Source organism: Erpetoichthys calabaricus, chromosome 4 (assembly GCF_900747795.2).
Source record: "Erpetoichthys calabaricus chromosome 4, fErpCal1.3, whole genome shotgun sequence".
NCBI lineage: Eukaryota > Metazoa > Chordata > Cladistia > Polypteriformes > Polypteridae > Erpetoichthys > Erpetoichthys calabaricus.
In genome coordinates this window covers 244498301-244522687 of record NC_041397.2, presented here as the reverse complement: position 1 = coordinate 244522687, position 24387 = coordinate 244498301, and the positions used below count along the sequence as shown (strand labels likewise).

Sequence of the window (24387 nt, the reverse complement as noted above, 5' to 3'; positions counted from 1 at the left end):
ATGCAGCTGCTCATCTGGGGTTCTCTGTTCCTTCTTTCACTCCTTCTACTCCTCTCCTTCTGTCTCTCCATTGGCTTCCTGTTGCTGCAAGAATCCAGTTCTAAACTCATCTTGACCTACAGCTCCCTGCATTGTTCTATTCCTCAATATCTCCAATCTTCTTGGTCTCTCCAAGAAGTCTCCAATCTGCCCCTGTGCATCTGCTGACCATTCCTCCTTTTCCCAGATATGCCAATACTGGATAATGCTTCTCCAATCTAATTCCAAAGGTGTGGAATGATCTCTCTTTATATATTCGAACAGCAACCAATTTACTTTGTTTAAGAGCCTTTTGAAAGCACATCTTTTTATTAAATATTTTGGGACTGCTTAGTTTCTGTCCTACAGGGTAGCTATTGTTGCACTAACAAAGAGTTTAGGATACAGATTTTTTGTATATAAATAAATTGTATTATTATTGTTATTATTAGTAGTATTGTAGCTTCAATTATAATTGTTATTCTAATTCCCTTGTGTTTGCTTTTTATCTTTTTTTTATCTCTGTTGCTTTTAATCCTTGCACCTTTATTCTTGTATGTATTTAACTTGCTTTGAAAGATGCCCTGGACAAAGGTGCATGCTAAATAAAAATAATAATATGTATATGAAGTTTATCCTATGCAGTGTAGTGTGCTTTCCCTTAAAAAAAAAAATTAAATTAATTTAGAGTTTTAGGTCACAGGGTTACACTTCATTTTCTTGGCAAGGCTTCACACCACTATTGCTTCATCTTAACCACCTGACCTGAAAAGATACTGAAAGGAGTTTTCTAGGTTAAGATAACATCAATGAATTGCATGGCAGTACAAGTTGAGCCAAAAAGAAGTACCACATTTATACGTATATTCTACAAAAACACTACCAGATAAAATAAATTTCATTATGGCCACATCCTTGAGGGCTTCAAGGTTTTGGAGGTCTGTGTGTGTATACCTTCGACCTGAAATAGCCCCACAAGAAGAAATCGCACGGAGTGAGATCAGGTGAATGAATGTAAATGCCACCGGACATCGCTGCTCAGGGAGAGCAGCTTCTCTGGAAACATTTCCTGCAAAACTTGCATGGATCTCCACATCGTATGAGCTGTTGCTCCATCTTGTTGAAACCTGGCATCCACCACATCCATTTCTTCCAGTTTGGGTCACAAAAAGTTCTCTAGCATTGCAATGTAACATTCTGAAGTGACGATGACAGCTGCTCTCCCCTCCTCACAAAAGTAAGGCCCTACAATGCCAAATTCTGCAACAGCACACCAAACTGTAACATACTTACTGTGCAGGGGTCTTTGATTAAGTTCACGAGGATTGGTTTCAGTCCAATAACTAAAGTTTTGCTTATTTACGCAATCATTCCAATGGAAATGTGCTTCAATGCTGCACATGACAATGGCATCTTGATGAACAGTTTGCAGAATGTTCGCGCACAAATCTCTACGGTTCTCCCAGTCTCACTCAGCGAGTTCCTGCACTACCATCATTTTGTATGGATGGAAATTAAGGTCTTCATGCAAATTCCTCCTCAAAGACGCATTGGAAATGCCTAAGGCAGAAGCATGTTTGTGTGCTGAATGTCTAGGAGACTGCAAAATCGATGCCCTTACAGCTTAAGATATTTTCAGGCATACAGTCCAAGGACGGCCTGGAGATTTTCTGTTCAATTGTTTACCCATCTGTCTAAATTTAGCCACCCACTGAAGAATTGTTGTCTGATCTGGGACGTCACCATTAAGAGGAATGCTGAAGTGCGTTCAGAAGGCACGCTGGGTAGTGATGATGGACTCGTTGTTTTTGAAGAACGCTTTGACAGCGAAAGCACAGTGCACACTGGACCAAGGCCTGTTGCCAACTGAAAACTACAAAGGATCGCCTATCAAAGGACCCCAACCCACTCGGCTGCCTCTGACTCGCGCAATGACCTTGAGAATGTGGTACAGTACCTCGTTTTGGCTCACTATATGAATTTCTTTTCTGACGAGCAATGAGTTGTAAATGGATCTCTAAAAAGCATTTGAAATCTTACACATTATGTGCAATAATAAGAAAATTCAAATTATTCATTAAAATCAACTATCTGAAAGATGTTACATAAAACACAATTCTATCAGCGTAGCATATTAAAATAATTGTGTCTGTTTGTAATCTAGCATATATTAAGCTACATCAATTTTACATATATTAGGATTCTTAAAACTAATATGCATTTGAAGGTGTTAGAACAACAAAAAAATTACATCAAACAGTCTTTGTTTAAAACTCAATCAAAAATGCAACAAGCAGAATTCACTTAAAGTAACATTTATACAGAACTAAAACAAAACAGTGTTTTACAGATTGGAAATTAAAAAACAAAACACTTTCAATAATTAAATAAAAATTATATCAGTTGGTTTTCATATAAAACTGCACATTATGATGTGGTCTAAAACTATACATTATACATTTTATAATTTAATTTCAGAAAGTTCAGCCTGCAAACCTCATGTCTACAAGAATCTCCGAGTTATAAGATTTGTAAAATACCACAGCTACCAGACCACTGCCCCCTTCTTCCAACACCACTGTACCTTTTTACATTACTAACTTTCAAATACATTGTCTTCTTAAATTTCTCAACATAATTAGGCATAATGTGACATTTACGCACCACCTAAAACAAAGCAGAAATTTTGGTTTGTATTAAAAACACACTGAACTTAGTAACATTTCTAAACATGACTTTGCTAGATTAGAATTACCTGTTCACTCAGTTTTGAGTGTTTAATGGGAAAAAATGGAACATTACTATTTTACAAGTGCCAGGAAATAATAGTCAATAAAGACCTAACAAGTAAAAAGTCATTATATTGACTTGAAGAAAGAGTACACCTACACTTTTTCCATCTCTCTCTTTCATTTTTGTTTCTGCAACTACCTCATAGTGTGATAATGTATCATTGGAATATCTCACAAATCTTTTTTGCCTCAGAAAAGCTTGAACTCAAGGACACCAGTGGAAATTATGAGGAAGAGCATTTAAGACTGAAGTCAGGAAATAACTTTTCATAGAAATGGTTGTGGGAATCCAGAACAAACTACCGAGCCATATAGTTGAAGCTGAAACCTCAATAACCTTTAAGATATATGGATGAGATATTGGAACAACTTAGCTATTTGCTAAGTGAGATGGACTGAATGCTTTCCTCTTGTTTGTCAAACCTATTAAATTTTTTATGCACATTGCTTTAAATTTTCTACTGTAATTCATCTTTCTAGGTTTACATGCATGTTGCCATATGCAACATGTAAAATGCAAAGCTAGGCCATAATCTTGGAAATTTATATGGGTTTATTAGTTACATTTTCAAATGGAAATTTTAAGCAAACAAGATCCTCCAGTAATTGAAAGACTATGGATAAGGCATTATTTAGTGTTTCCACATAGGAAATATTTAAATATTGTCTTATTATTAAAGTGCACACAAAACCTTTATGTATCTTTGGTTTTCTTTGTGATGAACAAAAAAATCTTGTTGAGTACTGTACATCCATCCCCACATATTACAATGGTTTCATAAATTTAAATAGCCAAGAATTATTTTGAAAATACATGTAACAATGCAGGCAAATTCACAGATCTTAACAATTATCCTTAGGACTATGATCATGACAGACCAAGCAATTAATAATTAGGTTGATATATTGAAGGCAAGAAAAAAGAAAGAAAAAAAAGAAATCAAAGATCTGAAAAAAAAGTGTTAAATACAATCCTGTACAATCATAATATTGTGATTGCGCTTTTTTACCCAGTTAGATCCATATTTTGATTTTAGTAGTAAAAGAACAAATAACCAAGCTTTATATTTCTTTTTGATTTCATATTGTAAAGTGCAAGAACCAACGAGAAAAATGCCCGCTATGTCAGCAAAAAAAAAAAAAAAAAAAGATAAAATTTCCATTGTTGCCATTTTCAATCAGAGAAATATAATCAACCTCTGCACATCATGCATGTAAATTTAGTTTCTTAAATCATCTTATCCTAAATGAAAAAGTTACCTGAACAGAATTATTGGTGGTCATGACACTTCAAAAAAAGTGTGAAAGATTTTTCTGTTTTTAAAAAATTGTAAAACACTCATAAGAAGATGAATCTGAAGGAACGACTTCATCCATCACTCGATATTCAGGTGAACAGCACTGAAAAAAATAATAGCATACTTCAATGTAAACATTACCCTATAAAATGGTATTGTACAAAATGGGTATTTTATAATTGCTTTTAAGAAAATAAATAAAGTTTATTTGTAAAGCAACAACTACAAAAATGTCAGTTACCTAATCTTCTCACTTCAGTTGCTTAACATTCTGACAAAGACAATTCAAGACTTCCATTTTCTTATTGAACGTGAATAATACAGGAAAACAAAATATATGTGGTTTCAGATTTCAGTGCCAACAGACTTGTTTTTTAATTAAAATCAAGCACCCACATTGCTCAATTTCTTGCTTGGTATAAAACAAGAGTTCATAATGGTATGCTACCAAAGAAAACTCACAGATGTTAGAGATATGTATACTGATTGATCATCTCTGACTTTCAGTGATATTATCAGCTCTTTAGGATTTTGGCCCATTGCTCGATGACAACTCGTCCAGATCCTCTAGAAACAAAGTGATTTGTTTCTCGTCATTTTAATTCACCAACAGACGCATCAACATTATTCACCCCAATTTATTTTTCCATCATCCAGAAGAACATTACAACAGAGACTGCTGTGAAGCAACAGGCAAAGCAGTAAGCACCCTGGCAGAGAACACCTGATCATAGAGCAGATTTTAGATCAATAAAGTTACATCCAGAATAATTATTTTAATTTGACAGAAGCATCAACTTTAAGCTTAACAAATATAGAAATGAGTTAATCAGTTGCACCCATAGAAATCTCTTTTTCATGGAGATGAAAATGGCAAACAATTAGCAAATGCCAGATTAATTATTCAGTGAATAGTAAGATGATACTGACTCCACACTATTAAAAATATATGAATACTATTGTATTAACAGTGCATTAAAATCATTAATAATTGATAAAGTGGGTGACCAATTTGCATAAAATACTGCAGTTTATGCAGAAAACTTCTTTATTACACAGTGTAGTGGGTTCCTATTTGAAATAAAACAATAAAAATATAACTTCAACTTAAAGAAACAAATTACAGAAAGAAATACTTTCAAAACCATGTCAAACAATTACAAAAACAAAGTACGACTTTCAGGGAAACATGTAGGTAATTTTATCCATTACAAAATGAAGGTATGGGACTGTAAATAATGAGATTCAATCAAAGAAAAACAAAAACAGATAAAACAAATGCTAAATCTTGTGATTTTTCAGGAAGGAAGCATCCCCCCTTTTCACCAAAATGCCTGTTTGGCTTCAGTCAAGCAAAAACAAAGGAAAAGTGACTGGTATTACCCAAGGGTCCACCCCGACACGATTCCCATGCACCATAATAAAATAACTACTAACGAGCATTCAAAAAATAAAGTACTGCAAAAATACCCATATGTATGGAAAAGGAATTTTTCTTAAAAAGGCCATTTAGCACCAAGAAAGAAAGATCAATTTGCGTTTAAAACAAAGAACACAAATTCTCTAACTTTTTATGTGTCCAGACATTTCAGCCAGCTTTTAAATAAACACATCTACAAAATAAAGTCTGCAAAAATAAATTATTGTAAGTTGAAGAATTGTTATTTTAAAAAACATTTTCATCAAATTCCCACAAAGACAGTGAATCTAAGTGAATGTCAAGTGTAGAAGAAAAATTTTAGTGCTTTTGCCTTAATGGGAGTGATGGAAGTGCTGTGGAATAGCCTACAAAGAAAAAGTAAGGTTAAAATGCAACACCTTTGTAAACTGTATTGTGCACGATAAGAAAGGGGCGGCATGGTGGCACAGTGGTAGCGCTGCTGCCTCGCAGTAAGGAGACCTGAGTTCGCTTCCTGGGTCCTCCCTGTGTGGAGTTTGCATGTTCTCCCCGTGTCTGCATGTACTCCGGGTGCTCCAGTTTCCTCCCACAGTCCAAAGACATGCAGGTTTGGTGCATTGGCAACCCTAAATTGTCCCTAGTGTGTGTGTGTGTGTCCTGCAGTGGGCTGGCACCCTGCCCCGGGTTTGTTCCTGCCTTGTGCTTTGTGTTGACTGGGATTGGCTCCAGAAGACCCCGTGTCCCATTGTAGCGAGTTGGATAATGACTGACTGATGATAAGAAAGAGTGGAATGATAAACATGTTAAATTGCACGTATGCAAGAAACTGCAAAGGCTCAATGGGGAATGCACTTTAACCAATCAGAATAAAGGAGATAAAATATACAATACTGAGCAGTATGTGCATGTTAGAAATAAGCAAATCAATGAAGTATTGTGCTACATGGTTAATCCATGCTCCTGAAAGGACCAATTAGTAAAAATGTTAACATTATATCACATGTTGTGTACACTTATTCTGATAACAAAGTGGTTATAAATAAGATCCTGTGCCTCTGTTCAAAGTATCCTGCCCGCAACACAGCTGGCCACAGGGCTGCTCCCTTTTCATGAGAAGAAAATAAATGCACACTGACAAGCTTCCTCCTGCCTGGGTTTTCTTCTGTCATACTTTCTTCCACACAAGGATTTCTGACATGACTGGACAGTTTCATTCATGACAACGGCTCTGCTGTACTTTTGCAAAAGCACATGGAAAGCTTCTGTGAAGTTTATTAGCTCTATAATTACATGCTGGACATCTTTAGGGAAAGAATGTGTATTCAAAAAGTAAGTAATGAATTTAAATATTATTCAAGAAGAAGCAGTTAACCAAAAAAAAAAAAAAAAGTCTTTACATAGCATCTTTCCATACTCCATGACTATTGTACTGACTGGTTACATGTGGACTTTGTTAATGGTGGGGAACAGAACTAGTAGTAGTCAGTATGCTGAACATCTTGCAAGTGTATTTGGTCAAGGAGGACTTGGGTCTATAAGCACCCCAGGCAAGCAAAAAAACATCACCTACATCAACGACCAACCCCACAAGAGCTTATGTTATTGATCTCAACCTATGTTAAATATGACAAATAGAACCACTTTAACATTGTTGTGACTGGATGAATAAATGAGCTCTAGTGAGAAACATTCCAAGTTAATGAACTGTGGTACTCCATTATGAGAATGTTAGTTAGTCAGGGTCAAACATTTTTAAAGAACTTTATGATACTGTATTTAAGATAAAATTGACATGTGACAATGGGATATACAATATAAGAAGTCATTTCATTTTTATTTATCAAATGGTCTTGGCATCAGCAATTTTTGATTTTGACAAAATTATGTATGAATTGACCCTTTTACCAGAGCTCAGAAATATGTTTTATTTATTCAAAAAAATACCCTTGGTATAGACACAATTCACAGTGTACAGTGTTTAAAAAAAAAAAAACTTTATAATGTGTTTTCTTATGAATTGTAAGTTTCACATCAAAGCTACACTGCTCAGCTACATACAATTGGAACGCTCAAAAAGAGTACTTTTTAATTGTATGGTAAAATTTAAATTTGTGCAAGTCTGAGGTTTTTTTTCAGTCGTCATTATTCATCTCACAAAATGCATTTCTTTTACTACATTTGGCTGTAAAAAAAATAATAATGAAGGGCTTGGAATAACAAGTTATTTTGAAACATATATGCATGGATAATACTTGTATTTAAAAAAAATGGCCTGTTACTTGGTTCCCTTTATGAGACAACTACACCAAAAGTGACATTTTTTCTTTAAGAAATAGTTTTTAAGCCTCAGAAAAAAACATACAGGGAGAGGAATATCATTTTTTACTTAATTGTTAATAATGTACTGTGTATCTGACTTCAAACCAAGAGAACTGTGTTGTTATTCAATGTGTTTAGGACCTGAAATTAGTTCAGATCACCATGCATCTATCTGCAGTGAAGAAAAATATCTATATCTCAAATAGAACTTTTACTCTTTAAAATAACCTCTGAAATATTTCAGAGCTCTGAAAGTTAAGATAACACAAGTCTCATAAGAAAACAAAAATGATGATGCAAAAACTTTAAAAATGTGTCGAAATAATACAGACTGACCCTAAGACAACATCATAACATTTGACACAATATGACAATACATGGAATTGCACCCACGCCACCTGCAATTTATTGATGTGTCAAAATAGACACGCAGCAATGAAACACATGCTAACCCTCAAAAGCACTAAAAGTTCATTTTGGTGGCTAAAGTTAAATGATATTCTGGGCAGATGAAATGAGAAAAATTTCAAAGCCTAATATTTAGGAGCCTATTTTGAATCTCACATTGAGTGGGAGTGGGCAGCGATAGAGCAGTTCGTTCACTTTTAAAGATTCAAACATAGACCCAAACTATTTTCAAAGTATTATTTACATGATTATTTTATAACAAACTGGCCCTGTGATGGCTTTGTGCCCAGGGCTGCCAGGATTGATTCCAGCACCCTGCCACTCTTGCACGGATTAAGCAGGACGGACAATGTTACCTTGTGCTCCTTATATTACAGTATTTTACATTTTTGTTAAAAATCACATGGTACCTACTAAACGCAAAGTGAAAGCAAGAACACACATCAATCTTTAGTTTCCCAAGCACTAAATTTTGTTTAATAATGTAAAAGTGTATTAACATTACAATGCCTTGACAGGTTTATCAGGGGCTCAAGAAGCCCATTCACTTCCCTCTGCAGCGCCCCAAACTCTCCAGACAAATCTCGTGCTTTGACAATCGCGAGCTGCACGCCTCAAAAGACACCCAGGCTTGTGTTTTCAATGAATTCGCATAGCATACAATAAAACACGATTACTATTAAAAGAGCGAAAAATGTAGTTTTCAGGTCCTTCTGCCAAATATAAATGCCGTGAATTTGAAACAACGAATGGCGTTCGAGGCCACCCTGCAGCTCCTAAAACACTTTACCATTACAGAAGTGATTTTGATTAGGCGAGCCACCAAGGAAGCGGAAAAAAACCGTTAGCCAACCGCTATAACGGGATTCGAGCCACCTTTTACAGAAACACCGTCATGCGAGATAGTGAAGAGGATATTGTGCAAAATTAGCTGTCTTATACAGAAGATAAGGGATTCACTACGAATTGTTCAGTAATGTCACCTGGAGTGAGAAATCATCTTAAAAATGGGAATGGGGTACTCACCTTCTTGCTTTTCTTAAATGTCCACGTATCGAAGGCGGTTGCGACACAGTAAATAAAACTAATCCCTGACGAATGAACAGCAACTGTCGACCCGCGTATTTTCTTTGTGCACGTTGATGTCTACTTTGACATTCCTTTTTTTGCAAAATATGCTTTGTCTTTTACGGCTCCATCCCGATTCACAGTAAATGCCGCTCAAGGATTTCCGGCCCACATGCTTAAAGGGCTCGTCTGGGAAACACGAGCTGTTACTTAGCATTGGTTCCCAGGACGTGCTACACGCGCGTAGCACTGCATTCTGAAACCTACTTCATCCAGTGCAGGGGAGGGCGCCAATCCGGGCGGCATTATGGGCAAGGCAGGAAAGCATTGCAGGGCTCACTAAAACACACCGTGCCATCGTTTTCTGCCACACAGCTTTATTTCAAATGTTACTACAATACTACTCGTATGTAAAAATAAAACGAAAGGAATGACCCTCTGCCATCAATATCAACAGCCCCATGTGTCACCCATTTCAGTGTCACCATCTCCCCTTCACTGAACTTTGATTCACCTTTTTCAACTTCCTTTACCCCTAGTCATTCCTTTCCGCTACACCCTATACTTTCTGTGAGACAAGAGGAGGTACAAAAAGATTTCAAGAATCAGAATCTCATCTGGTACACTTAGATATTGTGCAGATCAGTTAGCATCTGTTTTTACTGACATATTTAATACTTCACTGCAGCTGGGCAAAACTGTAGACTGCTTTAAGGTAGCCACTATCGTTCCAGTCTCCAAGAAGGATACAATCTCTGAAAAAAAATATAGGCCAATTGGTTTGACCTCAGTGGTTATGAAAGTATTTGAAAGTCTCATGATTCCTACCCAAGACCATCACTGACCCTCTCTTTGATCCACTTCAGTTTGCACATAGAGCAAACCACTCAGTTAATTTATGCTTCCTCTACAGTCTTCAGCACCTGGACTTGCCTAACACTTACTGTATCTGAGGGTCTTTTTTGTGGATTTCTATTCAGCCTTCAATATAATTGTTCCAGAGTTGCTTCAGAATAAACTAATCCAGTTAGGTGTACCCTATGGTGTCTGTCAGTAGATTATGAGTTTCTTGACAGGTAGGAAGCAGACTAGGCCCTTGTATGTCAAATCCATTGTCAATTAACATAGCCTCCCCCAACCAAGGCTGTGTCCTTTGACCCCTCCTGTTTTTTCACTTTATACAAATGACTGTACATCTAGGGACAAATCTGTAAAAATCCTATAGTTTGGAGATGACACAACTGTAGTGGGTCTCATTTCCAATAATGACATGTCTTCCTATCAAAGAGAGGTGGGCTGTCTTGTAGAATTGTGTTCTTGTAACAATTTGGAGCTCAGTCCTATTAAGACAGTGGAAATACACAATACAATACAATATAATTTATTTTTGTACAGCCAAAAATCACACAAGGAGTGCCTCAATAGGCTTTAACATGCCCTGCCTCATGACAGCCTCACAGCCTTGACTCTCTAAGAAGACAAGGAAAAACTCCCAAAAAACCCTTGTAGGGAAAAAATGGAAGATACCTTGGGAAAGGCAGTTCAAAGAGAGACCCCTTTCCAGGTAGGTTGGGCGTGCAGTGGGTGTCAAAATAAAGGGGTCAATACAATACAATATACAGAACAGAACACAAGTAAACCTCAATACAGTATAAAAATCAAAATATTACAAGTATGGAGCAGAATTTAACAGAAGATGATATCACATAATATGATTTGGATTTGTTTAGTGTTTTGGAGACCTCAGCCATCAAGCTGCCTCCCCCATTTGGCCATTCCACAGCTGAGACAGTGCTGGGCCAGCCAATCCGATGAAAGGACCCATCTACCCAATGATTCCTGCGATCCTCCATCAGGGATGACTTTACCTTAGGCAGGCAAAACAACTTGGCAGGTGGGCTGTGGCACCAAGTGCCACATTTGAGTTCCGAGAAGAGAAACAGAATAGGTGAGGGTTAGTAACAAATTCTAACTATCATGTTAATTATGTTTTAGTGCTAATGACCAACAACAGAGATGCAGTCTGTACAGTTAATCAGCAGCTCTAGTCAGGATATGCTAAACTGAGGTAGTGAGTCTTCAGCTGGGATTTGAAAACTGAGACATAAGTTAAGAAATAAGGATTGATTTCTGCCGACAGGTCATTAACTGTCCACTTTTGCAAATTAATAATAATAAAATAATTCATTACATTTATATAGCGCTTTTCTCAGTACTCAAAGCACTATCCACACAGGGAGGAACCGGGAAGCGAACCCACAATCTTCCACAGTCTCCTTACTGCAAAGCAGCAAATTAATAGCCAGACTGTGTCTGTGGTTCAGTAATTTAAATTTCCTTGGGACTACTTTCACTAATGCATTAAAATGGGGCATGCACATCACCTCCATCATCAAGAAGGCCAAGACAGAGATTGTTTTTCCTTCACTAGCTTAAGAAGCTTGGCATATCAAGGCGTATATTGTTAAATTTTTACTCAGCTATCATTGAGAGTATTGTGATCTCCTCAATCACTGTTTGGGTTCCTTCTGGCTCCTCTCTTTCTAAGACTCAGTGATTTGTTCAGCTGAATTTGAGAGCAGTAAAGATTGCAACTGACTCCACCCATCCCAGCAGCCATCTGTTAATTAAATTGCCATCACAGAGGAGGTACAGGATTATTGCGACCCAAAATACATGCCATCTCTGCAGCTTCTTTCCTCAAAGTATTCAGATCTTAAATATACTCAAATAGGGTTACTCCTAACTGCTTTTGCAATATATAACTGGTAACTGTGTTGTTTGTCTATTCATAAATACTTCATACTTACCCAACTTGTTTGATATGTATATTATTTTGTATAGTTTTTGTCTTTATTTGAGTTAACTATTGAAGTTTGTAAATGCCTTGTTCAAGAAATTGTTGTATTTCTATAGTGATTTGCACAGTGTCAGGTAAAGAGTGGTTTGAAACTGTGTTGTCTTGAGTTGGTATTGTTTTGTATTCCATGTTTTGCCCCTAACCAAAATCAATTCTGGTATGTTTCACATGCTAGCAATAAAGTGATTCTGATTCTGAATGAAAAACATTGCAGGCTTTAAATAGTTAATTTGCAAATCAGATGTGAGAAGTGTGGAGAGGGCTAATGAGTTAAATAATCTCTTTAACAGATTTGACTGTGAACATCCTGCTCACAGTTTACCCATCCTGGTGCCAGGGTAACCAGTTGAAGTTTAACTTCTCCTTGTGCTCCCTCTACAGACCACATTACTCTGCCAGGCCAAGTACCATCATCTACATAATCACTTTCATCCTTTCTATTTCACACTTCTGCATACCAACTGCCAGTGTCTCCATCTTACAATGACTTACACCCACCATTCTGCCAACTTCTCAGCTACCAATGATTGACTTTCACAGTGGACCAGGTGAAGAAAAACTACAGAAACTTAGCATAAAGCTGAGCTAATGGTGTTAACCCCAATGTATTGAAGGAGTGCACAGGCAACTGTGTGTAGTCTTTCAGGGCATCTTCAAACTGAGTCTGATCCTACAAAGCTTTCCAGCTGTATGGAAAACATGTCCCCAAGATAGTGCAGCTGAATGTCTTAAGTAACTATTGCCCAGTGGCTCTGACTGCACACATGATGAAGACCTTTGAAAGGCTAATTTTGCTTCACTTGCAACCCCTGATCAGAATAGCACTGGACCCTCTGTAGATTGCCTAGCTGGGGTTGACAATAGGGGTGAACATAGGGGTGGACAATACTGTCATCTATCTGCTGAACAGAGTCTACTCCCATCTGGAGAAACAGGGCAGTAGGGTGAGGATATTGTTTTTCCACTTCTCTAGTGCATTAAACACCAAACAGTCCAAACTGCTGGAGGAGAAGCTCCGATAAATGAGTGTTGATTCTACCACTGTGTCCTGGATTCTGGACTGCGTAACTTTCATACCAACAGTTTGTGAGGCTTAAGTACTGTGTATCTAACATGGTCATGACTAGCATAGGGGTTCCACAGGGATTTGTATTGGCTCCATTCTTGTTTACCCTGTACAATTCAGACTTTAGATGCAATACCAAAATGCTGTCATCTACAGAGGTTTCCTGATGACACAACCATAGTTGGGTTTATCAGCAGGAGAATGAATACTGGACACTTGTGGAGGACTTGCTGCAAATTGAACCACCTGCAGCTCAACATCAGCAAGACAAAGGAGACAATGATAGCCATCTCAAGCCCACTCTGCCCCCAAGTTCTCATTGATGGTGAAGATGTGAAGGTAACGACATGCAAATTCCTCAGGGTGCATCTGAATGTCAGAACTGACTTGAGCACCCACACAAAGTCTGCATACAGAAAGGATCAGAGTTGTTTCTTGAGGAGGTTGAGCTTGTTTGGTATATGCAGGTCACTCTTACATGTTTCCTACCACTCTATGGTGAGCACTGTGTTTTTCCATGCATTAATGTGCTGAGGAAATGGCATTAGTATATTAGTAAATTAGTATAATTAGCATTATATCCACTCCATCATCATCTATCATCTCCAGACAGAGGAGCAGCTTCAGCAACAGACTGCTGTCACTGTCCTGCTCCACTGACAGACTGAGATCATTCATCCCCCACACTATGCGACTCTTCAATACCACCCGGGGGGGTAAACGTTAACATTATTCAAAGTTATTGTCTGCCTGTATATTTTCTTTATCAGTATGCTGCTGCTGGAGTATGTGAATTTCCCCTTGGGATTAATAAAGTATCTATCTATCTAGTGCAAGTGATGCTGACACCAACATCAACAACATTTATTTCTATAGCACATTTTCATATAAATGATGTAGGCCAAAGTGCTTTACAAGGTGTCAAAGTAGTAATTACATGCAAAGAAAAACAAATTAAAATTAGACAAGAAAAAAATGCATAAACAATCATTTTCTAACCTGCTTAGTCCTGAACAGGGTCACAGGGGTCTGCTGGAGCCTATCCCAGCCAGCATAGGACACAAGGCAGGAAGAAACCCTGGACAGGGCACCACTCCACCGCAGGGTGAACATACACACCCCAATCACACATTAGGGCCAATTTAGTGTCGCCAGTTCATCTAACCTGCATATCTTTGGACTGTGGGAGGAAACCAGAGCACCCGGAGGAAACCCATACAGACATAGGGCGAATATTCAAACTCCACTCACGGAGGACCCGGGACATGAACCCTAGTCTCCTTACTGAGAGGCAGCAGCGCTACCACTGCGCCACCCAATGAATAAACAATATACAAAAAATCGTGTACACTTACATAAGACAGATATGTAATTATAAGAGAAATAGAGTCTTTAAATGTACAATTTAGTCTGTTAATAAGGTCATTTTTCCAGGTTGGACAGAAAAAAATTAATCAAAAAATTAAAAACTCTAATTAAGCTGGAGAAAAAAACAAAAATTTGTAGAGGTTCCAGGCAAAAGACCACCTAACCCCCACTGAGCATTCTGCCTAACATAAATGTTCTTACGTAGTTCTTTATTGTTTTTTTAAGGCTTAGTCTTAGAAGATTCAACACAGTGGGTCTCTTAGCAGTTTGGAGTATCCTTTTTCATTTAAACATTCAAACATAGAAATCCTTAGGAAACAGAGGCGACCCTGACCCTTCCTGTATACAGACACTGTGTTGGTGCTCCATTCAAGTCTGTTGTTCAGATGCACCCTTAGGAATTTGTATGACTTTATTCAGATGGTGGTGGCACAGAACATCACCATGGAAGAATTGGAAAAGAAAACAAAGAAAAATAAAGAATAGTAAAGATTACAGAAAACATGTGCTGATACATTGGACAGAGATGTCCCAGTGTTGTTTACATCGACTCTGAGAAACTTCAAAAAGTCAGAAGCTTAAAGTGAAAGCATTGAGTAGAGAGAAGAAGGAGAAGGAGAAGAAGAGGAGGAGGAGGAAGAACACAATCCCCAAGGAGACCCATGGCATGAGATGCAGCAATCTCACCTCAAGAGACTGAACGCCACACACATCGGGTTTATTGGCTAACACTGTCTATGACAGCTCCTGAAATATCCCAAGCTGTATTTATTGATTTGCCACACCAGTTAATTTGTATTTGCATCTTGTAAGTTTGGCATATTAAGAATATTTAGGATATTTAAAGACTATAATGACTGAGTACAAGATTATTCCCTACTCCCCTTGCTTGGCTTGAATTCTGTCTTGCCATCTGGGGTATAGAGAAAACAGGAGACATACTCTAATAAGGGAAGTGAAGTACAGTAGCAGTCCGTGCTGGATGAAGTCGGATCAATAGTCCCAGGATGCAAATGTGTTGCTGCTGCAGGCTGTGTCTCCTTCCACGCCAGGTGAGTGGATTGAACAGAGAACAACAGTTGGAGTGAAGGACATATCTGTGGGTCTATATAACAATGTTAGGATAGGGTCACCCCAAAACCCTTCTATGATAAAACATTAGCATATGCAGTTCTATTTTAATCTGATTTACCCTTGAAATAGGGTGTGTCTGCCTTCTGTGCTTGTAACTGGCTAGAGATGCATATGTGTCATGAAAAGTGGCTACTCTATATGATGCTAGTGAAAAGTACATTGTACAAGGTGGATGACTTTGTATGCAAATCGTCTTTTTCATGTATAATATGATTTGTCTACTAAAGATTTGCACTGAAGTCTAAGTTATGAACACAGACCTCGGCATTCAAGTTTGTAGTGCACCATCTACTGGAATGTATTTTGTAATGCATGTGGTAAATCACATTGTATTCGTCATTCTAACAGATGGGCAGCATAGTGGCGCAGTGGGTAGCGCTGCTGCCTCGCAGTTAGGAGACCTGGGTTCGTTTCCTGGGTCCTCCGTGCGTGGAGTTTGTATGTTCTCCCCTTGTCTGCGTGGGTTTCCTCCGGGTACTCCGGTTTCCTCCCACAGTCCAGACATGCAGGTTAGGTGCAGTGGCGGTTCTAAATTGTCCCTAGTGTGTGCTTGGTGTGTGTGTCCACGCACGCCCTGCAGTGGGCTGGCGCCCTGCCCAGGGTTTGTTTCCTGCCTTGCGCCCTGTGTTGACTGGGATTGGCTCCGGCATACCCCCGTGACCCTGTGGTTGGGATATAGCGGGTTAGATAATGGATGGATGGATTTTAACAGATGGCATATCACAAAACATTTGTAGTAATAAAATACATTAGTACAAATGTTTGTAATGCAACATTTATTTTAATAACAATGCAATGCATAGGGCTCCATTTTGGGATTCATAAAAGCATTGTTAATGTTTCTGATGCACCATCTGTTGGAATGACATATGCAATGAATTTTATTACGACAAATGTTTGTTGACAGCCTTACCACCAGCCTGCAGAAGTTCACCCCGGATACCACAGATCCCCGCAGCCATCAATACCCTCAGCTGGTTCACCACCTTGGTGAGATTGGATGGTTCACAGCTAAATGAAGGATCAGCCTCCAGAACCATAGCATTTCAAGCAATCTTTGCTTCCATTTGGGGAATGGGCATCATCCCAACTGACTGGAAAACAGAAAGGGAAGGGTGATCGCCTGGATTGTGGCCTCTACAGGAGGATAACACTGCTCTTAGTGCCAGGTAAGGTCCTTGCTAAGGGTCGTCCTCAATAGGATCCGTGATCACTTGCTCACCTACCAGTGACCGAAGCTGTCTGGTTTTACACTTAAGGAGTCTACCATTGACCGCATCCTGGCACTGAGGGTTCTCATGGAGCGCAAACACGAATATCTGCAGAATTTCTTTCCAGCCTTTGTTGATTTTCATAAAGCGTTAGACTCTGTTGATTGAGCTCCCCCAGAGATTGCTGGGTATCATGGTCAACCTGTATACTGGAACTGTGAGTGCTATGCAGTGTGGAGGCAGAACCTCTGTGTTTTTCCGTGTTGACTCTGTGGTTCATCAGAGGTGTGTTCTTATCCTACCTTGTTCAATGCTTGCATGGACTGGGTGTTAGGCAGGGTCATGAGGTCCACCGGCTGTGGGGCATCTGTTGGTGAAGAAAGATTCACTGATTTTGACATTGCAGATGATGCTGTGATCTTCGCGGAGTCAATGGAGGCTGTGATCAGGGCTCTCGAGAGACTGAGCAAGGAGTCTGAGTGTCTAGTCTTGCAAATGTCCTGGATAAAAATCAAAATCCAGGCCTTTAATGACCTCTTGGGCACAGCCATCAGCAGTGTGTCTATCTGCAGAGAGACTGTCGACCTTGTCGAGAGGTTTACAGTATGCACCTCGGCAGCAGCAGTCTCTGGTGACTCTACCTATAAAGTCAGTAGACAAATTCAAAGACTATGGCGGAGTCAAGAGGTTGCTGGAAAGGGGTGTGTGACACTCCCAATATCTTTGCAAGAGGACAAAGTTCCAAGTCTTTAGAGTCCTGGTGCTCCATATTTTGCTATATGGTTGCGAGACACAGACGCTATCCAGTGACCTGAGATGAAGACTGGACTCCTTCTGTACTGTGTCTCTTTGGAGAATCCTTGGGTATTGGTGGTTTGATTTTGTGTTGAGTGAGCTATTGCTCACAGAGTCCTGAATGAGGCACGTTACCTGCCTTGTGAGGGAGTGTCAGTTACAGAACTACAACCATGTGGTGCTGTTCCCTGAGGGTGATCCGGCTCGCTGGATCCTCATTGTTGAATTTCCGAGGGGCTGGACCAGACCAAGGGGATGCCCACCTAACACATGGCTGCAGCAGATAGAAGATGGTCATTTCCAGAGGGTGGTACTGGATTGTGTGTCTGTCTAGGGGGTTGCCAAATGGGATGCCAAGCTGTTTCATCGTGTGGTGGATGCGACAACATGCTGTACCACTGCATGCTCCAAAACCTGACCTGACCTGTTTGTGATGCTCCATCTTTTAGAATGACAGAGACACAGCAACTGGATGGACAAACAGACAGACACACGAACACTTATCCTTCTATTAAGATGGATATTCTAACTGACAGCAGTATACAAATCTAATGCATTGCATATTCCATAGCACCAGAGTAGGATTTCAGTATTCAGCAAACACAGGAGCACTAACAGGACCCTCTGATTACCACTAGGTATTTCGCACACTGACACAGGGGTTTTTCAGTACATTGAAGTTGCTGTCCTGGCAGTTCCCAGGTACTAAAAAACTGCTTAACCATTCTATCTGAGGACCAGTAGTTGAATCAAGTCAGCATTTCTCTCAAAGTAAACGAGGCCGTCTTTTGTTTTCCTCCCTTTCAGCTAAACGCTATGCTCCTGGCACCACTTGTGCTCCCTCTTGGCTTCTGCTGCGGGGCAGAATGTGCTCTTAAGAGAGGTCAGTATGTCATCTGGAAACTTGACTGCAGTGTGTTTTGCTTGAGCCCCTTCAGTTGTGTGTTTCAGCTGGGATGTGTGTATTAGTATTAAACAATGAAAGTCTTTATATTTTCTAGGCATACATTTTAAGGCCAGCCTAAATGTTCTGATTCTTGCCTTGCACTCGCATCATACATTAAATGGAATACTAAGGCCAATCAATGTAACACAAATATGTCTAGAATGTGGGAGAAAAACCCACACAGACACGAGGAGAATGTTAAACTCTCCATAGACAGTGCCTTGGCACTAACTAAAATGCTGTAGCTGTGAGGCAGCAGTCCAACCCCTGCACCACTGTGCCACCTACACGGTCTAATATACGAGACCTGTAGATTTTGCTTCTTATAATAAATTCAACACAAGTAACTGAGCAAAGTTTACCCAAAAAATAGAATCCTTTTCAAATGCCATTTTTGAATTTCTGTGTTATGTTTTTAGCATTTTGTTAAGAAGCTGGCACAGCATACTTTGTGGAATGATCTCACATTTTACTAGTTTTGGTTTGTTGAGTGCAAGTTAAAAGTAAAATGCATAATCTGCACTCTTATTAATGTTTTATATGATCAGTTTTAGAGGACCCAGATGGCACCATAATTCAAGCTGATAAGAAATATGTGATCTGGTCCTGCTTCCTCCTCCTTTGAAGTTTGTCCCTCTGCTATATACACATCCCTCATTCTGTTCTTTTTTTGCACTGGAAAATCAGTGTAATGTGGGGTTAAAGATTCAGTCAAGCTTGGAGTATTTTTTTTGCATGTGATTAAACAAGATTTTCTCACCAAATTGTGGCTACTGTTCTGTGTAAGTGACTTCAAGGGTCTACTTGTGGATCTTCTTCTGTCTTCCCCCACTCTCTGGCTTTTTCATCAATCTCTTGTCATTTATGAGTTTGAAGTCAGTGTCACTCACAGGGATAATATAATATTCACGTCAGATTAATTTAGTTCAGGGCTGTGGGGAAAGTCTAGAGTCTATGCCAGCACCATCAGACACAATAAACCAAACCTGGGTGGGGCTCCAGTCCACCACAGGGGTCGACTCACATACAGGGCCAATATAGGACAAGCAGTGGCAAACAACTGTCATGAACATGACAGGCAGGACAGAAACTAGATAGACAAAATGGAGTTACTGGGAAGTGAACAAGTAGTAGTATTAATATTGTTACATGTACAGAGTACAGTGAAATTCTCACTTTCAACATGCAACCACTCTGATAAACAAGACTGTATTAAAGTATAGAACTTAATTTTAATGAATGAATGAATGAATGAATTAATGCAAATCAGCTTATCTGATGTTCTCCAGCTCCCATTCTTCTGTTTCTCAAATAAGTCTTTTTAATGTAAGTTCTAGCCTTGGTGGTAGCTCTTACCTGCGGCCTTCACCATTTTGATACACCGTGCCCCTGAGCTGGTCTCCTGTACATTGTAGGTCCATGCTGTTACCATCTAGTATGGTATACAATCAATTTCTTATTGAGATATCAGTAGCCTTATTAGCATTATGTTTACCCTCAGAAAAACAAGCTAAAACATTTAATTTCAAAAAGAAAAAAATGTTATTACATGTACAGAGACAGTGGAATACTAAAAATGACATAAATATGTTAGAAAAAATCTGTCTAGTGTGCACTGCTGTACTGATACAAATTTAGTACACATCTACATGTGATATGTTTTGAGACAGGCACCAACACACGACCTAACACGCACTTCTCTTATAATATTTTCCCTGTTGTTCGTGCATGAAAGGTTATGTGGAAGGATAAAATTGGAAATATATTAAAGAAAGAAATTTTGTCCTCACAATAGTAATAACTAATTAACCCAAAGAACCAGGCAGGAGGAAGCTTGTTCATTGCGTCTTTAATTATCTCTTCATGAAGAGGGTGCCCCCCATTACAGCAGTCTGCTAAGGCATAATACCCTGAGCAGAGGTGCCAAAGGAAAAGACACAGCAAAGTTACAGCCCCATATTTATAAACAACTGAATTTACATATCAGTGCTGAATTAATGCTTACAGAACATCTGACATTTAATCTGATTGGTTTATTAGCTTACACACCTCTTATACACCTAAATAAAAGTCTAATTTCTAGCTCTTATCCTTTTATGGAAACTGCACCCATGTCAACTAACAAGTCTTACAGTTACCTCTTCCTATTCATCATCGTGTAAAACATTCTATTTCCTTGTTGCTCACACCACCCTGGTTTACTTAACTCTTCATGCCACTTCTAAGATAAATGGACAGCATTTAATATGGACAGCATACCAAAATACTTCATAAGCAATAACTATGTTATGCTTAGATAACTATATTATTCTCTCACAGGTAGAATGTCAGTGCCTGATTCGCATGGTCGATATCCCCATTGTGTTATTGTAGGCTACCACAGTGTCAGGCTTAGTGACTTCCACATTTGCCCTGACATGAACGACAGTTGCTGCATTGTGAACAGTAACCAGGAAGCTAATGTCTTTTTTGTCCTTCTATTTGATTGCATTTTTGCCACACATGTACTTGTACCACAGTGAACTTTCAGGTGACCAAATGGATCATGGCGTATCATGGCTGTTCAATCAAAGAGTATTGTATGCATTAGTTTGACTATCCATGTCAACATCTGATGACCAAGTCACATTGTCATCACTATCGCTTGATTCAACTAATGTTCCAGTTTGTTTGTTCTAAAATTGGCTTTACAGCTTCTCATTTAAACACCATTACGTTTGGTTGAAGGTGCTGTCACACTCATGAATATTGATGAGTGGCAAAAGAAAGTGGCATAGAAATACAGTAGTCATGATTTTTTGCAGCACAATGTTATTTCATTCACTAGGTGGCAGAAGAACAATATCCCGAAAGTTATTTGGGCTTAACACTGTAAAGGGGATCCACATATCACTCCGGATTTAACTCAAGCTTAACCTCATTTACATAGAACTCCGAGCCCGAGTGATGCTCAGGGTTAACACCAAGGAGGAGGAAATACTGTACTAGTCAAGCCCCTAACATGCATAAAGTGTGCTGAGTCTTATATTGCTGAGGTGTCAGCTGATTCCAAAGAATTACTCCGGGCAGGGGATGTGCACCTAAAGTAGTCGAGGTGATGTTTTGCAAAATTATTGCTTCTTCTGGAATGTAAAGGTGTGGTTCGATCACTATTGACCACCAGCTAAGTGTTGGAAGCTGCACTACTCATAATTTAATACAAATGAATTTTTTTCATGCAAATGTTCACTTCAGTACATGCACTTATATAATGTATTTGCTTGCACTACATGAATGCATACATTGAAGCATGATGCAACATGAATAATGCACACCAAGCAATAGTAAGCAAGTACATACAATGTACAGTACAGTATAGCATCTAGTCTGGAAATACCAGACATACATACTTACTGATCCAGTAAAACTCCTGCATAGATATACGGATTATGAATTCTACCAATATCATAAACCATCTTCCCGCTTTTCTAAACCTGCATAATGCATGTTTTAGGGCTATGGTTGGTCAGAAGTAATCTGAACAGCATGAGATGCAAAGCAGGAACCAGCCCAACACATCTCTGGTAATCTCTGCGTCACAGTAACAACCATCCGTGCTTTTAGTTGCCATTAAACATGAGCTGAGCTATCTTCTGTACCAAAACACATTTAAGGTATCTAAACACAGCTAAACGAATGACAGTGAAGTTAGTGGCTAATGTCAATGGACACGATTTTGACAATTAAACCTGACACTGGGATAGCGGCATATTACTTCATGAGTGGGGAAGCAGATTGATGTCTTACAGCAGGTTCACAGGTCCCATCTAAATATAGAATGATCATGCCTAAGCTACAGCCCCTGGCAATTGATTCAGAATCTGAAATTGAGATGGTTTCTGTCCTTCTCTGGAGTCGACAAAGATAGATACAAGTCCTGGGTTGGAGCCATGAAGTTGGGAGAGTCAGTGGCCGGGAAAGTTCATTCAATGTGATTTGCCATGATTGTTTTTGTATATATGTGTCTAACAAATCTTTAGTACTAGGATGTTGTACTGTGTTAGCCATTATGAATGTAGAGAAAAGCCAAGCAAAATGACACCTTTTATTGGCTAACTAAAAAGATTACAATATGCAAGCTTTCGAGGCAACTCAGGCCCCTTCTTCAGGCAAGATGTAATCAAATCTTTATTTATAAAATCAAATCAAAATTTTATAAATCAAATTTATAACAAATCTTTGTAATTGCCAGCCCTCATATAGACAGATGTGACCTGGTGGGCACTGTCCACAACTACTTATTACATAGTCCTAGTGGGACATTTCTGTGCTGATATAGGGGGATAATAGAAATGTCTGGAGAGAGCCAACTTGACTTCAATACGACTGGTATATCTGTATTGCATTTTCATGCTTGTCATAGATTGTCCATGGCAAATGATATGCAGCTATGTTGTTTAATCAGAGAGGGTGGTAAATTTTTGGGATGTTGTGAATTTAAAGAATCCATGTTTCCATGTAACATAACCAAAGTGTCCCCAGGTGTGACTAAGAAGTATCAGCAGAACAACGTGCAAGCTTGAATGTCAGAGGTGTTTGGTTGGACATGGAGGAAGAGGGTAATGTATTACTGAGCCTTGGGTACTGGTCTCATATTATCAGGGATGTTCCAAGAAAGAGCGGAGAATGGCTGACCTCAACTGGGGATATTGTGGAGAGATACAAGGAACACTCTTGAGGAACTGAATTCTTTAGTGTGAAGCAGATAGCGTTATAAGTATGCTGTTCTGTCAGAATGCAGTTTCCTTCTGTCTTTCTGTAGGCAAGAGGAGAGTGTTGCCTGGGTTAACGTACTTGAAGGTATTTACTAAATGTGTGGTCAGATCAGATTGTGCAGCTGTAGCAGGAAGACTCCAAAGGTGAGCTGTTGCTATAGACCGATACTAGCCAGTGTGTGTGGACAGGTCCTTCCCACAGGGGATGTCCAGGTCATAACCTATTAGTAGAAGACCTGGAGGTAGAAATAAGAAAGACTGGAAGGATTATTTCTGGGTACAAGAAAGTGTATGCAGCCATGCTCAGTCTGATACCACAAATAGTAAAAGACAGAACTGCCAAATTAAATTGTTCTTAAATTTAATTTTCAGTGTTTTGATTTAGACAATCAACAGAGTGGTGCAAAATTGAAAAACAAGAATTTTGGATCAATCTTGATATATGATTTAAAGTAGACTGTATTTTAATGATTTCAGTGATCAAAACAATTGGCTTTGTGGATGAATTTTATTTGGAAAACATATGAAGTGTTACAGACTTTAGCAGCTCAAGCATGTCAAGAGAAAATGGAATACAAAAGATGGCACAAAAAGAGAAGAGAACCTTATCCATTGATTTGTTCATTTTCTAAAAACCCTTAATCCTATAGAGGAAAACACACATAAGCATGAGGACAGCATGCAAATTGCACACAGTTGGTAACAGACATGATTTGAAGCCAGTCTCCAACAGATGTGAGCAGAAAGCAGGAAAGAAGCTCTACTCAAGAAAATAATCTTTTAGCGCAAAAATGCATCCTCTAACAGGACAAATCTGATAACCTCTTACGTCAGTAATCAGGCAGGAGAAAAACTAATTTGTGTCATTTATTATACTTGAACAGGGAGCATTCTTCTACAACATGACCAGAACGGTCAAAATAGTAAGAGTAAAGGTCTACTGTATAAGCA

At 38.9% G+C, this 24387-nt stretch overlaps 1 protein-coding gene across 2 annotated transcripts in view; it reads right to left on the bottom strand.

Moving 5' to 3' along the window:
• LOC114650723 (1-acyl-sn-glycerol-3-phosphate acyltransferase gamma-like) overlaps positions 1-9491 on the bottom strand; it is a 108715-nt gene extending 99224 nt beyond the window's left edge. The window contains exon 1 of one of the 2 annotated variants that reach the window (XM_028800531.2): positions 9261-9491. The gene's annotated coding sequence lies outside the window, so the exon portion shown is untranslated. Of the gene's footprint in view, positions 1-4070; positions 4180-9260 lie in introns of those variants that run through there. The other variant, XM_028800532.2, reaches the window with a different exon arrangement.
• Positions 9492-24387: the final 14896 nt, after the last annotated feature.